The sequence below is a fragment of the Garra rufa genome, chromosome 24 (genome assembly GCF_049309525.1).
Source record: "Garra rufa chromosome 24, GarRuf1.0, whole genome shotgun sequence".
Classification (NCBI taxonomy): domain Eukaryota; kingdom Metazoa; phylum Chordata; class Actinopteri; order Cypriniformes; family Cyprinidae; genus Garra; species Garra rufa.
In genome coordinates, this window is record NC_133384.1 from 10,416,730 (window position 1) to 10,432,977 (window position 16,248).

General features: G+C 37.3%; 1 protein-coding gene across 1 annotated transcript in view; it reads right to left on the reverse strand.

The window, feature by feature from the left end:
• The window catches only part of LOC141300200 (uncharacterized), a 77,476-nt gene that overhangs the window by 34,110 nt on the left and 27,118 nt on the right, over positions 1 to 16,248 (reverse strand). The window lies entirely within an intron of this gene.

A 16,248-nucleotide genomic window follows, 5' to 3' on the forward strand; every position in this document is an offset into this window, starting at 1 on the left:
CAAACACAATTAGTCTGTGTTAGTAGTTTTGATGTATGGCTATATATATATATATATATATATATATATATATATATATATATATCAAATACAGTATTTCAAAACATTCTAAAATTGATTCATGTAAGATTAAGCTCAAGGGGTCTCCCTGCAGGCAAATACTGTTTTTTCATGCATCTGTCAAGTTTGAGATTTTGAAGATTTTTTGTTGTGTTTTTTCAGACTAGTGGAAAGAAAACACCCCAAAGACACTGTTAAGTCTTTCTTTTATAGCACTTTATCTATTTGTGTCAAAAGGTTTCAATTACAATACAGATTTTTAAAGGCCAAGAGTTTTTTCTCCTACACTGAGCCATAAATCTCCACTTCAGTAGCACTTACACACACCACACTGAGCATTTTCATTCCTGTCTATATCCTGAAGGTTTTTACAGAGGGATTTGTTCATATATGATTTGCTTGATTTTATACATTTCATTCCCAAAAAAATGGTTAAAAAATAATACATTGTTTACTATCTGTTCTAAGTATTTTCTTAATTATGGCGTGACAAAAATACCCCAAATCTCCTCTGTAAAAACATTTGACTCTAATATGTCAAAAAAAATTAAACAAGAATTTTGAAACTGACTTCATCCAGTGTTTAGATTTTTGTACTAGAATTAGCGCATATTTAATTAAATAATGGCTCATTTGCATTTAAACCTAACATTTTAGTAAACTTGTAATACAAACAAAGTTTGCAATTATCAATGTAATCAATCAACTGAGTAAGTAAGGCCATAACTCTTAGTTATTTTTTTTACCCTATTCACCTGCAGTGTCTCAACTAAATTACATTTAATTCTTACCCAGATTAAAAATAAATGTAATTCAAGATATATTTTCAGAAAACAAAACATATGATTATATAAGATTAATTGTAATAATATATGATGAAACTTCTTTTAAAAAAATACAACTTAAATAAGTTTTTTTTTATGACCGCACTGCCATTTTATTTATTTTAAACAGTCCTCACTAAATGTGTTAGATTTACACTTAAAGAACAACAACAACAAAAATCTGCTAAGCTAATAAATTATATAGAATAATTATTTTCTAATTCTTAAAAAGGATTGTCTCTGAAAAAAGAAACTAAATGTGACCCTGGAAAAACCACTCTTAAGCAGCAATAGCCAAAAATACATTGTATTTTTTTTCTTTTATGCCAAAAATCATTAGGATATTAAGTAAAGATCATGTTCCATGAAGATATTCAGTAAATTTCCTACTGTAAATATATCAAAACTTATTTTTGTTACTAGTAATATGCATTGCTAAGGATTTCATTTAGACAACCTTAAAGGCGATTTTCTCAATATTTTGTGTTTTTTGCATCCTCAGATTCCAGATTTTCAAATAGTTGTTGTATCCTAACAAACCATACACCGATGGAAAGCTTATTTATTTAGCTTTAAGATGATGTATAAATCTCAGTTTCAAAAAATTGACCCATTTGACTGGTTTTGTAGTCCATGGTCAAAAAATGTTGTATGTAATGTACTGTATCTGGCCATAGCATGTTTAGGTATTTCTACTGGAAACAGCACAAAATATAGTTTAAGAAAGAGCTTTTCTTCTCGTATTTGTAGACTACTGGAACTCCAGCAGTGTTTAGATACAGCAGGAGGCAATAACTGTCTGGAGACTCAAATGCATGTGAGAAGAGTGGTCTCATATCCCACTAGAGCAGACTTTGATCAGAGCTGCTGCTGGAGCCACAGGTGGAGAGGAGGCAGGCGTCCCGTTCAAGAGTCATTGCCCTTAAGCAAAGAACAAATGTTTGCCCTCCATGAAAGCTTCAAGTACATTCACTTACACTTCAGTGCTTTGTGGAGCGCTTTGAAAGGCAGAGAGAAAGAGAAACTAAGAATTGTTTTTCTTTTTTTGTTGTTGAAGAGCGTGGCCTTCCAGGACACATAAAACATCTAAGCAAGCAAACCTTTCATTAGAAGAGCAGCGAGTCTGTTAGAGAAAACATAAATGTGGATTGCGGCGGCCTTTGGAGCTGGACCCAATAACTACTCTGACTCTGGCCTGACATCTGTAGGTGTGTTTGGCTACATAAAACATGTTCTACGACGAGCAAACACTCAAAGCATACAGTTTGTGGAAAAGATGTCTCAGACATAAAACTACACAGTCCATCCCACTCATGTGTGGCCAGATTCAACACATGCAGAATGTACAGATGACAAAATGTACGTACTATTCTGAGGTATCGTGCATGTCAGGCCCAGGCTTGTTGGAAAAAACATTTTGCTTATTGCTTACTTATTGCATGTTTGCAACAATTTCAAAATGAAATTTCAAAAGTGGTGCTTAAAGTGCATTTGTTTACATTGGAAACTGATAAACGTAAGTCAGGCATTGATTTATTACATTGATTGTTGTATGTATCGCAGCAGTTCAGAAATGAAATGTCCAGTGAGTGTTGCTGAAAGGTTAATTGCATCTAAAAATTACAAAGCACACCAAACCTAATTGACTGTGTTAACAAAAGCAAACACACTTCACATCACAATGCAATGGGTGCGCTACCGAGCAAGTTTACCACGTCAGAAAAGCCACACATATCATTTATTCATTTAGCCGACGCTTTTATCCAAATATGGAGCTGACTGTGATGCAAAAGACAAAATGTGTAAGTTTATAAATCATGCACTAGGGTGCAAGTGTTTTATAACATAGTATTGTTTAAAAAAAATGCACAAAAATAAGGCTTTATTAACCACTAATCTGAAATTATAATCGGTGTGAAAAGAAACATAAGAGCTTGGTGTTTTACTATGTTGAAATGTCTGGTCTCATTGTTATGTAGGTATTAGTAAGTAACATTTCCAAGTACAAAACATATATTTTGAAACATTTTTAAACGTTTGGACTGATGCTGAAACTTGAATGGATTTTTACAAATCTGAAATGTAAACATTATGTATTTATAACTGAACAATTTCAAATATTTATGACTTTTTCATATCATAAAGATATTGGTATAGATGGACTTTTATAATTTTAGGATTTAGATTTTTAGATCAAAACCTAAACATAGCCATTTTATGAGAATATTAAAATATATATAAAACATAATGTGCAGAATGCAATGGACAAAGATTTGCAGAAAATTACCATTTTTAAATTATAGTAAGAAACCATTTTAATAGCAATATAGCATTAAAAGATATTTTCCAGCACACCTCACTAATGCAAATCACTACTCTGGAAATCTAAGTGTACAAACAGACTTAATGAATTAAAATACTCCATGAGCTTCACATTGGTGTGATATTGCTTTTGCACTATTACAGTTTCCGTAAGTCCACCCACAGGAATCACATCTGTATCACATAACCAGATGTTCATCCACCTTGAAAAGTATAGTCTCAACTCAAAATGAAGATTTACAGGCTCAAAAAAAACAAAAACATTTAACTGAGGAACAAGCTATTCCTCTAAACATGTTTTTTGTTCTTCAAAAGAAGGGCTGATTAAATTTAGGTGTAGGATAATAAATACTGACAGTACATGCCATAAATATCTCTATAATCATAGACAAAACATATCCCTAAAACAAATTTTCCACCTCAGTAATTGGAAAATCACCCTTTGACAAACACTCTTTCTCTACTTTTTAAAGAATCGTGTTTGTTTATTTGTTCCTTTGGTTAAAGTTTTCATCCAGCACTGCAGTCAGCGTCCTTTTAAGACTTCCGCTTGTCTGTGACTTTGAATTGAAAAGATTATTTGGTTTTGAGAACATATTAGAGAGCATTAACTTAGAGAGCATTAATAGTTTATATATATATATATATATATATATATATATATATATATATATATATATATATATATATATATATATATATAAATAAAAACTCTATATTACTTTGTTTGAAGCTTTCAAACAGCCGCAAAAGGTTTATTGATGATGAGGAAATATACAAAATTCTTTCGAAACTTAACAAGATCAAAACAGACCCAGAAAAAATCCTGAATGCAAATAATAAACTACTGTTTTGACAATTTCGTATTGGACAGAGGGGGGCCTTTGAGTCAAAACCCCACTGATCTAGACATTTGGCCCATGTCACGTCGCGACTGCACAATTGCAGACTTTCGTGTCTCGGAGGTGTCGGTTTTGATATAACTGTCCACATTCTCACAACATTTCTGGACTAAATTGGTTCAGACGTATAATTTCAGGTGTATGTTGTGCCAGAAACATGAAAGAAGTCGGCTACTTCAAAACCTTGTTTTCCAAAACATCACTTATATTCCTGTAAATCTTCAGTGTTGATGTGTGGCAAAATTGATGCCAAAAACATCAAAAAGAAAAAAAAGCGTTGGTCCCATATGACATTGTTATTGAGCTCAAACGAGTTCAGTAGAAAATATAGATGAACTAACCAGCTCAATTGCAAAACTTGGGAGGTCAGTGGAGTTTGAAACAGGTTGCATGCTGGTTTTGAGCTGTATATTATTGATAAGTCACTATATTTTCATCAGCAGTCATTATTTACAGCATGTTTAAAAAGAAGTGCTTTGATTCTGACAGGCATACCAAGCAGACTACACATTTGTGTGCATTCAATAAAGCACAATTGAACTATAGTCCTACAAAATGCACCTGTTTATGTCTTCTCTTCAGTGGTCTGACCAAGCGTTTACACAGCTATAACAATATGCACCACCGCCCAGATGAGTGTGTTTCAGCAAATGTGTCAAGATTGGTTTATCACGCAGGACAACAAGATGGATGCCTTTTTGCAGAGCTCTAGGCTTTGCATGAAAACTGTTAAAACGTTAGGCACAAGAGATTTGCTAATGTCATTATGGAGCCAAATCTATAGAAATTTACATTTAAAGGCAGTAAAAAAACATAAACAAGCGGCCAATCAAATTTGAAGAGCAGAACTAACTATAATCCTATTTAAACTGAGTGCAAAAGTATATGAGAACATCATCATTCACAGCTAAAGCTCTTGAGCCCAGGCAATTTGTGAAATTTGCGGCACAATTCATACAGTATTAACATCCCACACATAAAGGCAGTGGTACTATATTACACTGTGCTCCTACTGTAAAACAATCCCAGCCAGCTGTACACACATATGCTTTATGCATTTACTGCTCTAGTATAAGCACACTAGCACTGCTGAATCTGTAGGAGTGAGTGGAGGAATATTTCAGCAGTAAATGCTAGAGCTGTATATGCTGTTCATTAGGCGATGGTCAGACATTACACAAACAGACGAGTGTTGAGAGAGGATCTGACATTAAAGCCAGTGCATCTCTGAAACTGCCTGTGTGGGTGTTTGCTGTAAAAATATATAAATACTTAAGAGACTCAATTAGAACTGTAGGAGTTTTGCTGTTTGCCGCATCTATCTATCAAACTACCATTATTTGTAATGTTTTTTATTTTATTTTTTTACTTTTTTAGGGGTTTAAGCACACGTAAAACTGATTGTTCAGACCAAACCGTAAGTCGTAAAGACTTGAAACTTGGAGGGATGGTAGTACTCACACTGTCTACAGCGTCACCAATGCTCGCCCCAATCGGCCTGACGGGGGCGCTACAGTGAATAAAAGTACAAAATCACTCATAACTCCTAAACTGTCAGTCGCAGGCCCAAGTGTCCTAGGTTTTTCACCTAATCATAACCAAACCAGTGCAGAAAGATTCTCTGAAGAGCGAATATTGATAATTATCAATAAAAACTGTCAACTCACCATCACAAAGGGGAGGCAAATCGTTCACAAGGGGCTGGGCCACTTTTAGTAAAATGCCTATAACTCCTGAATGGAATGAGATATCACCGTCAAACTCAAAACACGTATGTAAGAGCTCATTCTGAGGTCGCACGACAAAAATCTTGAAGCTTGGTCACTTGGTGGCACTATAAGAGGGGAAAAACATAAAAATGGCTATACCTACGCAACCATTTATCCTATCAACATGAAAATGCAAATGTGCACACTCTTGGCCCAAAGTGCCTCAAGTGTCTATAAGGATATTTGCATATCTCAAAAAACATGGCCGCCATTGGCTGATGAAGTTTGAGCACCTATTAGACATGGTTTACGCAGGCTGATTGGAACAAAAAGGTCTTTTGAGAAATTTGAAAGAAATCTGCCACTGGGGGCGAGCTATACAAGGGCAAAAACGATTGTGCAATGCACAGTTTTTCACACATACTCGCAATATTAGTATCATATGATAGAACTCGTCATTCCAGACAACTGTGCCTCTAGAACCACTGCTGTCAATCAGATTGTTTGGTAAATGATTAAGATGATGTAAAAAAAAACTACTTTTGCAAACTAGTCCTGGTTTTTCACTAAACAAACACTACAGTGCAATTCTCTAGACTCTCTAGGTCAATAATTATCTAAAAATGTTGAAATTTACCCTTTGTGAAGCTATAATGGGGTTAATCAAAATCCTACAAAGCCTAAAGAGAAACTCAAAACGTCACGAAACCTGGTGAGCACATGTGACCGGTGATTCTAAACAAGCGTGAAAAGTTTTAAGGAGATCAGACCACAGCTGGCACTATAACAGTCATAAAGGTAAAAACATAATATTTCTATGGTAACTTATGTGGAACAAAAAGCTTGCTACATAATGTCTTTTTTCATATGTGTTTAAATGCCTTAAAGTGCTTGAGCCCTGGTAATTGATGCTTGCAGCTATATATATTTTCTCTCTCTCTCTCTCTCTCTCTCTCTCTCTCTCTCTCTCTCTCTCTTTACTGTGACACGAGTCTTCAGAATAATGTCTGAGCTCATTTGAAGACGTTGTTCACAACACATAAGTGCTCATGTTTGTTTACATGTGCGCGTACATGCGGTATGTGATCTGAGTCTGAAATGGACTTGAGACGCTCCGAAACTGTAAAACCTCAGCAGTAAAACCCAAAGGCCACATGAAAGTAACCAGAGAGAGGACTGGTTATCTGCGGCTCCGCACCAGAGGACCCTCGCAGGGACTGAAGCCCGAGCATGAAGTTTTATGTGGATCTGAGGAGGCTTTTGTGGTCTTTTAACAGTCATGAAATCCTAAAAGAGGAGGTTTTTTGACCCAGTTTGGGGTTATCTGGGGACTTTTTTCTTCTACCAAAGTTAGGAGCTTGTTTTAAAGAGTTACGCCACAGTGTAATTGTTAAAAATAAAAAAAGTGAGAAGTCCTCTGTTTGCTAGCCTGGAGTGTTAAACTTTATAGAAGCACGCCGTAAACTCAACTAGAATGACACAATCTGATGCTGACTGTACATAAAAGACATTTGAAAGTAAACTTTTGTTTTCTTTGAATGGTCTAATAAACAGCAAGTTGCATTTTTCTAAGAAATAATCAGGAATGGAGTACCAGAGGTAAAATAAGTGATGAAGGAAAAATGTAAAATAGTTTGAATAATAAAAAAAGGTGACTGACTTTTAGTAAAGCACATGTTAGGAAACTAAAAAATTATACGCAAACTTAATGTTGGTCTAGCAAGCCATTCATCATAATTTCTACTAAACGCATCCGAAAAGGATTTGTAGTTACACTCTTAAAAATAAAGGTGGTTTAAAAGATTCTTCACAGTGTTGCAATAGAAGAACCATTTTTGGTTCCACAAGAACCATATTTAACCATATATATATGTGTGTGTGTGTGTGTGTGTGTGTGTGTGTGTGTGTGTGTGTGTGTGTGTGTATATATATATATATATATATATATATATATATACAGTAGTCAACATTCGAAGTGGATCAAAACCTTTCATCAAATTTGTCCTAAAACCAAAAAGAATACCCGTTCTTATCTTAGGACAACTTTGATGAACTTTTTTGATCCACTTCAAATGTTGACTACTGTATATATATATATATATATATTTCGCCACTAAGACCCTTTTGGTAAACCAGAAAGGTTTGTCAGATGTTAAAGGTTCTTTATGGAGCCATTTAGACAAAACAGGTTCTTCTATGGCATCGTGAAGCACCTTTATTTTTAAGAGTGTAGGTGTAGAAAGTAGAGGTTTGTTTGAGAAACCTGCTCAAAATCTGTCTATGTCTATTTTTTACATAATATTTATTGTATTTTCTGTCCAACTAGACCAAAGTGAGAAGTCACTTTGGTTGTTTAATGAATAAATGAAATCATATGTATTTAGAATTATAAATAATTATTATTTAGAATTAGAATGACTTTAATGTCTTTATAGGCAAGTCATGGAAACCTTCCCGAACAAAATTGTCATGTCATCTAGAATCAAATCTAATGTTATTATACCATTGACTCTTGCGTAAATCTAAAATAGTGTGGCTATTACAAAATGATTATGCTGTTAGAATTTTGGTTTGGAAAAAGAAATGAACATGAAATGAATCCCTTGTATTATGAAGTGTACATCTATGTCACATTAAATGCAAACATTTGAAGCAATTTCCAAACTGTCTCCATAATGTTGTTTAAAAGTCAAACGCCTTGTGCTTAGGATTTACACCTCTGGCATTTCCTGTGGACTGTTCAGACTATATTTAGAACATACATAACATTTTGCACACAGTGTTTTGAACCGTTCCCAATGAAAACTACATCATTTGGCATCATCTAACCAACCCATTCCAACATGTGCAGAAGTAGTGGAAAATGTGTTGACAGATTGAGTTTTTTAGCAATAGAGTGCATATGAAATCTACATGAGCTGACAGAAGGCCGGACATTAGTCTCATTCAAAGCAGCGACTGAATAAACACCAGCATTATGTCATTAGTATGGCACAACCTAACACTTTTTGAATTTTTGAAGTTCAGAGTATAATTTTTATCCACATTAATTTCACACTTGTCTAGTACAAATATGTGGCTTTGTTTTATAATTACATTGTATACATTTTTCGTCATTTACCTCAAAAGAAAGGAAGTGAAATGTTACAATATGCCCCGTTGGTGGATACATTGTAACATCTGAGGGGCATGTTGTAACATTACCACATGACAGCTTCAAATGTTATCTGATCAAATGAAAAAAATATACACAACTATACACAACTATAATATTTTGTCAATAAAAATGACTATCTTATTCAAATAAAATAATGGCATTTTTTTTTTAAGAATTAAAAATAATCGAATTTTGGAGAAAGATTCTCTGAAGAGTGAATATCAATAATTATCAAAAAAGGTCTAACTTTTGACTCTCCATCGCAAATGGACACCAAAACGTTCTAAAGGGGCAGAGCCACTTTTAGTAAAATGCCTTTAACTCCTGAATGGAAAACTCAGAACACTTACGTATGTAAGAGCTCAATCTGAGGTTGCAGGACAAAAATCTTGAAGCTTGGCCACTTGGTGGCACTATATAGGAATTTTTTTTTTTAAATGGCTATACCTACACAACCATTTGTCTAATCAACATGAAAATGCAAATGTGAAACTTTGGCCCAAAGTGCCTCAAGGGTCTATAAGGACATTTGCTTATCTCAAAAAACATGCCCACCATTGGCTGATGAAGTTTGAACACCTATTAGACATGGTTAACGGAGGATGATTGGAACGAAACTTGGTGGGCCTGTTTGACTCACAGTTCCAAAGGTCTGTGAGAAGTTTGAAAGAAATCTGCCACTTTTCAAGGGCAAAAATGATTGTGCATTGCACAGTTTTTTACACATACTCATGATATTCATTTCATATGATAAAACTCATCATTCCAGACAACTTTGCCTCAAGAACCACTGCTGTCAATCAGTGGCTGTAACGTTGTAACATTACCATATGACAGCTTAAAATGTTATCTGGTCAAATGAAGAAGAAAAAATGTACACAACAAATTATAATACTTTGTCAATAAAATAAATTAACTTTTTTAAGAATTAAAAATAAGCGAATTTTGGAGTTTGACAATGAACATATTGCAACCATGCTTGGGATGACCCTGATCGCAACACAGCTGTACAGTAGCCTATAGTTCAAAACAATGTGCACAAATAGATGAAACACATTCAGAAAAACACTCCACTCTGTCCACACACAGCTCTCATAGAACACCAGACAAATAAACCAGCCAAAATAATTTACATTTCTTGAAATAATAATTTCTAAACATTAAACATCGACTGTCAGTCTTTATTCACCTGTTTCTTGTGGTTTCTCATTAAAATCCATACAAGTAAATGGTGTAAATGACATCTCTAATGTCATAGAATAGCACAGTTTATTGTTTAACACAGAGTTACATCTTTTCCTATCTGCGTGACTTGAATTTAAAACAGGTTAGTGTCTTCTGCTGGTTTGCAAAGCATGAATAAACTATCTAAACTGATAAATAACAAATTGGAGATTAAATAATAGCAGATTTGTCTCATTTTAAATTTATAAAAAAAAAAAAATGATGATATTAAATTTACTTCAGCCAGAAATGTACTTTTACTATGGTCAAATAAATATTCAGCGAATATTCATCTTCAAAAGACTTTTGAATTTTGGTGCACCTTTTTCTCTGTATAGTGTTGCTATGACAACTAGTAAATCACATACACTTGGTTATGCTAGCATGTGTGGAAATATTTAAATCATGTGTGTTACAATTAACCTCCGCTCCCCTACTGAAAGTGTGGTTCAGCTGAAAACTCTTTTAGCTGAAGTGTGGTTGGCCGAGGCTGCAGTTATGAATATAGATTACAGGACACGTTTGACAAGATGAACATGAGCCATTAATGCTTTTAGAACTCAATAACACAGCTCTTTTGTTTCTAATTAAACAGGATGTCCGTGTTCTGACCTCTCAATGGTCATCCATCTGTTGTCGTCCATTTGAGCTCTGAGAGGCTTTCATTACATCTGCAGCATCATTTATAATTTCAGGTATACATCTATTCATGAATATCCAAACTAGAGCCAGGAACCATTAGGTTTGGAGAGTATGTGGCGCTGAATCAGCTGGCATTTGTGCCAGCACAGAGTTTTAGTCTGTCAGTCAGACTGATTAATGTCTGTACTGATTAACTCTTGTGTTGGTCTCTGCCAGCGGAGAATGAATACAGAGTCAAACACAGTCCACAAACTCACTTCAGTGTTAATGGCAGGTGAATTTACCACTCATAAATATTCCTTATTGACCACAGAGTATTTGCATTACTGGAACGGTCACATTTAGAGTATTCACTTAATGTGATTAATTATTAAAAAATACTAAACATTAGATTTAATGACTCCTGATTAAGGGATTTTTCTACCATTTGGATCAGTACAAGCTCTTTTTCTTCTTCTTCTTCTTCTTCACTTTTTGCACTTTTTGACTGTAAATCATACCGTTTGAGATTTTCAAAGTAGCATATACTGTAAAGCAAAAGTCTACAAGATTTATGGTAAAAAAAAAAAATTAATAAATTAAAAAAACGGCAGCTGTGGTTGCCAGAATTTTATCGTAAACAAATATGGTAGCACTGTTTTAAGGTTTACTGTTTTAATGTAAATTTACATTTAAATACTGTAATTTCATTAACTGATATAATGTTAATATGCCATCGTATTGAAGTACTGAAATCTGTTTTGTACAATTGTAATACATTGATAACCACCAAAAGCTGGCAGTGATGAAAAAGTCACATGATGAGCCGAAGCCCATCACAAGCAGCTTTTAAATACTAATATACTGTATATAGAAGATGCACAGCGTCATTCACACAAACACCATCATGGTAACACACATGAAACTGAAATAATGCAGTAAACATTAATTTAACAACATTAGATGTTACATACAACCCTAATTTACAAAACTGATAAGAAAAAAAATCATTCAATTAAAAAAAAAATGTAACGCAGGGAATTTTGGGAATGTCAATTTACGGTTATTGACTCTAAATTGTACGTTCTTTTTCGCTTCTGAAAACTTAACAGTTTAAGTTCAGTCAACTCAAATAAGTTTAGTCAACTTGAAATGTTAAGTTTTACTAAGTGACAACTTAGATATTTGAGTTGATTCAACTTAAATTTTTAAGGCAGCTGGGTAACAAACACCACTTAAGTTTAACAAACCAAATTTTAGTTTAGATTAGTTAACTCAAAGTCAACTCTAAGTTGGCTAAACTTATTTTAGTTGACTGAACTTAAAATTTTAAGGCAGTAAGGTAACAATTTTTTTTTACAGCATGCCGTAAAATTACATGCAATGTCCAATACAGTTTTTTCAGTTTATATAGTAGGAACTTACCGTTAACCATTAACAGGTTTTTACTGTAGCATTTTTACCGTTAAATTTACGGTCGTTTTTTACAGTGTAGTTGTTTTTAATTTTTGCTAAAAAAATACAGTAAAATTATGAAACATTTTTACAGTTTAAAATATCTGTTTTCTATATGAATCTATGTTAAAATGTAATTTATTTCTGTGATCAAATCTGCATTTTCAGCATCATTACTCGCCTTCAGTGTCACATGATCCTTCCAGCAAACATTTCTGATTATTATCAATGTTAAAAACTGTTATTTTTGTGGGAACCGTCATACATTTTATTTTTCAGGATTGACAGATGAATAGAAAGTTCAAAAGAACAGCATCTTTTGTCAAATTATAAAAGTCTTTACTGTACTTTTGATCAATTTATCCTTGCTGTGTCTTTGCTGGGTAAAAGTATTAACTTCCTTCAAAGCAGCAAAGAAACCTAAAGATGATTAACGACCTCATCAAAATTCCACAGCTTTCCAGACATTTTATTTAGGTTTAGCAACTCGTTTCTTATACATCTCTGAATGCTACCATGTGAAGAACATTTTTCACTTTTTTTTTTCTTTCTGCAGTGGTTAGGCGCTGGAAAGTCAAATATACATTTTCTCTTTCCTAAACAAAATGATAATGATTTCAGGCCACTTTGTCTAATTTGCAGGAGAGGTTCATTTGTCTTGCTTAATCAAGATTGCATAAGTTTACAGGCGTTTCTGAGCTACACATGACCGTAAAAGACTGAGCGGCTGTTTAGTTCCTGTAAACTATTAACGGCTGCAATGTTCCTTGAAAACTATATCAAGGCAAATGCACTTTATTTATTATCCCAGCGGCATCTAAGTAGAACCTCAAGATGATGGGTAGCAAGCTTGGGCTCTTTGGTTATGCTCAATACTCAAATACTGAAGCAAATCATTATGAAATAAAAGCACGTAATGCTGTATAGTAGCAGAGCAGGTTGGCACGATTTCAATGCCGCAGACAGAAGCATGTTTAACGTTAACAACGCCAGCTGCAAACTCCGCTTCAACAAAAGAGAGCCATTACTGCAATAGCTGTCCACCCACACGCAGAGAGAGCGACTCTTCTCTGAATTCCACTTCAGATCCCCTCATTACAATAACAGGAAGGGCGTGGAGTTCTACTGCAGTGGACAAAGCTGCAGAAAGCCAATCGCTGTATCTGTCTTTTACACACTTGACCACAGAGAGTGATAATGAGAAAGGCAAAGAGTCTTAAGTCACTGTTTTTGCTAGCATTACACTGGCTGAGATTCAGCTGTGCCACATTTTACAGGCTTCACTAAAATGTCAGGATAAATATAGCTTTCGGCGATCTCTGATAGCCTGCTTTTTTATTGGTTATTAAAACGGTACAAAGACTAATACTGTGAACATTAAAAATAAATTAATGATTAAAACAAATAACAATTGCAATTAAAATGAAGACTGAAAATATTAATTAATTCAAATTAGTGATAAATAATTGTATATTAATAATAATACTAAAATACATTTTTTAATAATTATAAAATATTTTTAGATTTTTTTTTTTATTTGCTGAATGAAATCCAATACTTATTTCCAAATAAATCTGATGTGCTGATTTTAATATGACGCATTGTGGGTTACACTCCCCCGTACATACGGGTATATAAGATGGCGGCGCGCATCACTCAAACAGGTTTTCGCTGAAGAGCCGTCAAGCCGGCGTCAGCGCGACGGCAGGGGCGTGGCAGGGGAATGTAACGTCTCCGTTCCCTCCTTCAGGGAACGTGGGTTACCTTCGTAACCTAGACGTTCCCCTTCAGTCGAATCACTTCGACGTTACATGGGAACTAGCCCTATGGAAAAGGCCACGACCCTGACGCCGTGTTACACAACAACTTCACGTGCTGACAAGTATACGTGCCGACAGGCGAAGTGTAACGTAACCTTCCCAACGCCCTGAGGCCCAATAAGGGGGCCCTTCCAGGGATGCCAGTTGTACTGAAGCATGGGTTGGGGGGGCGGAGCACATGAAATCTTTACATGTGGAAATGAGAATAATTCAATATATCCATAAAGGTTTTTAGGGATACACGAGGGAAACAGCGGTCTCCTCCGCTGGAATAATAAAAAACTAAGCCACAACCTGCGGGGCGAAGGAGACCCAGGCAGGATCACAGTGCAGGGCTACTCCACGCCTAGCCCTGACTGCGGGGCAGGAGGACCCAGGGTTCGCCGGAGGGAACATTCTGGAAAATAGCGCACGGATCCATGTGGGAATGGCGCCGCAAGCCGACACCAGCCGGTCTTCCCACTCACCTGTGAGTCCTTATATTAGGACACGGGAGAACGGCCTCTACGCAAGGTTGTAGAACCAAGCGAAGGTGGGGTGTCGCCCAGCCCGCAGCTTCCGGTTTTTACATCTGCTGGTGAGGTGCCATGAACCAAGGATCACGGCTGTCCCTGAGTATAACAGGGAGAAGGCATCTACCACCCAGTTAGCCAACCTCAGTTCGGGGAGCATTCCCTTTCTGCTGAATCCCGAGGCAGATGAAGCTGCTGGTGCGGCTGAAGTGCCGAGTGATTCAAGTTTCACATATTTAACGACACAACATCGCAAGGCTGGGTCTGCCTCCTCCGGGGCAGAGCTTGCAGGTTCACCACCTGATCGCGGAAAGGCGTGGTGGGAACCTTGGGCACCGGGCCGGGGTCTCGACGGTAACGTGGAAGACGCCGGGCCCGAATCTCTCGACACACTTTGCTGGCAGAGACGCATGTAGGCCCTCTTAATGGGAGCCAGGGCAGTCAGGAGCGCTGTCTTAATGACAGGAATTTTAGCTCGACTGAGGCCAGTGGCTCCGATGGAGCGACCCGCGGCCCTGAAAGGCGACGGGGAGGTCCAAGAGGTATGAGGTGTTATTTTTGCTAAGCACCTCCGAGGAACCTGAGCTTGTCGGTACCCCACCCTCTTAAAGGAAGCCAGGGCAGTCAGGAGTGCTGTCTTAATGACAGGAATTCTAACTCGACTGAGGCCCATGGCTCTTAAGGAGCAACCCGTGGCCCTGAAAAGGCGACGGGGGGGTCCCAGAGAGTATGAGGTGTTACTTGACAGAGAAAACTTGTAGGTCTCCTGCCCTCTTAACGGGAGCCAGGGCGGTCAGGAGCGCTGTCTTGATGACAGGAATGTTAGCTCGACTGAGGCCAATGGCTCAATAGGAGCGTCCCACGGCTCTGAAGGCGACGGGAAGGTCCCAAGAGGGTATGGGGTGCGTTCTGGGCACCTCTGTGAAACCTCACGACCAGAGAACTGCTTACCTACTTTGCTCCATCTACTGCATGTGATATGCGGCGAAGCCGCGGCATATACTTGGAGTGTCGAGGGGACAGCCTGCGCTCAAACTCTCCTGCAGGAAGGGAAGCATTACTGCAATCGTGTATCTCTGTGGGTCCTCTCTTTTTAGCGAGAGGAATGCCAGCAAATAGACCTCATCTCAGTGCGTAAGCCTGCCTGGTCAAGGGAGCTCGGTACCGAGTGATAGTTGTATCACGGCCTGTGAAGGCCGGAGAGGTCTGGGGTGTCAACCTTTTCGTGCCCTACAGGGAGGGACTGCCGCGAGGGAGAGGTTACTAAGACCTGAGTCCAGGTGGGCCATCCTTGTAGCGCAACCAACAGACTACTCCTCGTCCTCCCTGGACTTGCACAGCGTCTGTGCAAGGAGGCTCGCTGGGGAAGGGCGTACTTGGGCCCCGGAGGTCAGCTGTGTGCCGGCGTTACTCTGAAAGAGGCAGCTGGCAATGAGAGGAATCGGAAGACGAGCGGATGTGGCTGGCCTACGGATATACTCCAACTAGCTGCGTCACGGGGTGGAGTCGCCATCCTGCAGGTGGGTGGACTGCCGTGAGAGCCGATAGACTGCACGGTTGAGTTTTCCTGCTTCAAGAGAATGGCAAGTAGCAAAATCTGCCACATTGGACTCCATGGGAGCAGATGGGGAGGTTGTAAGCC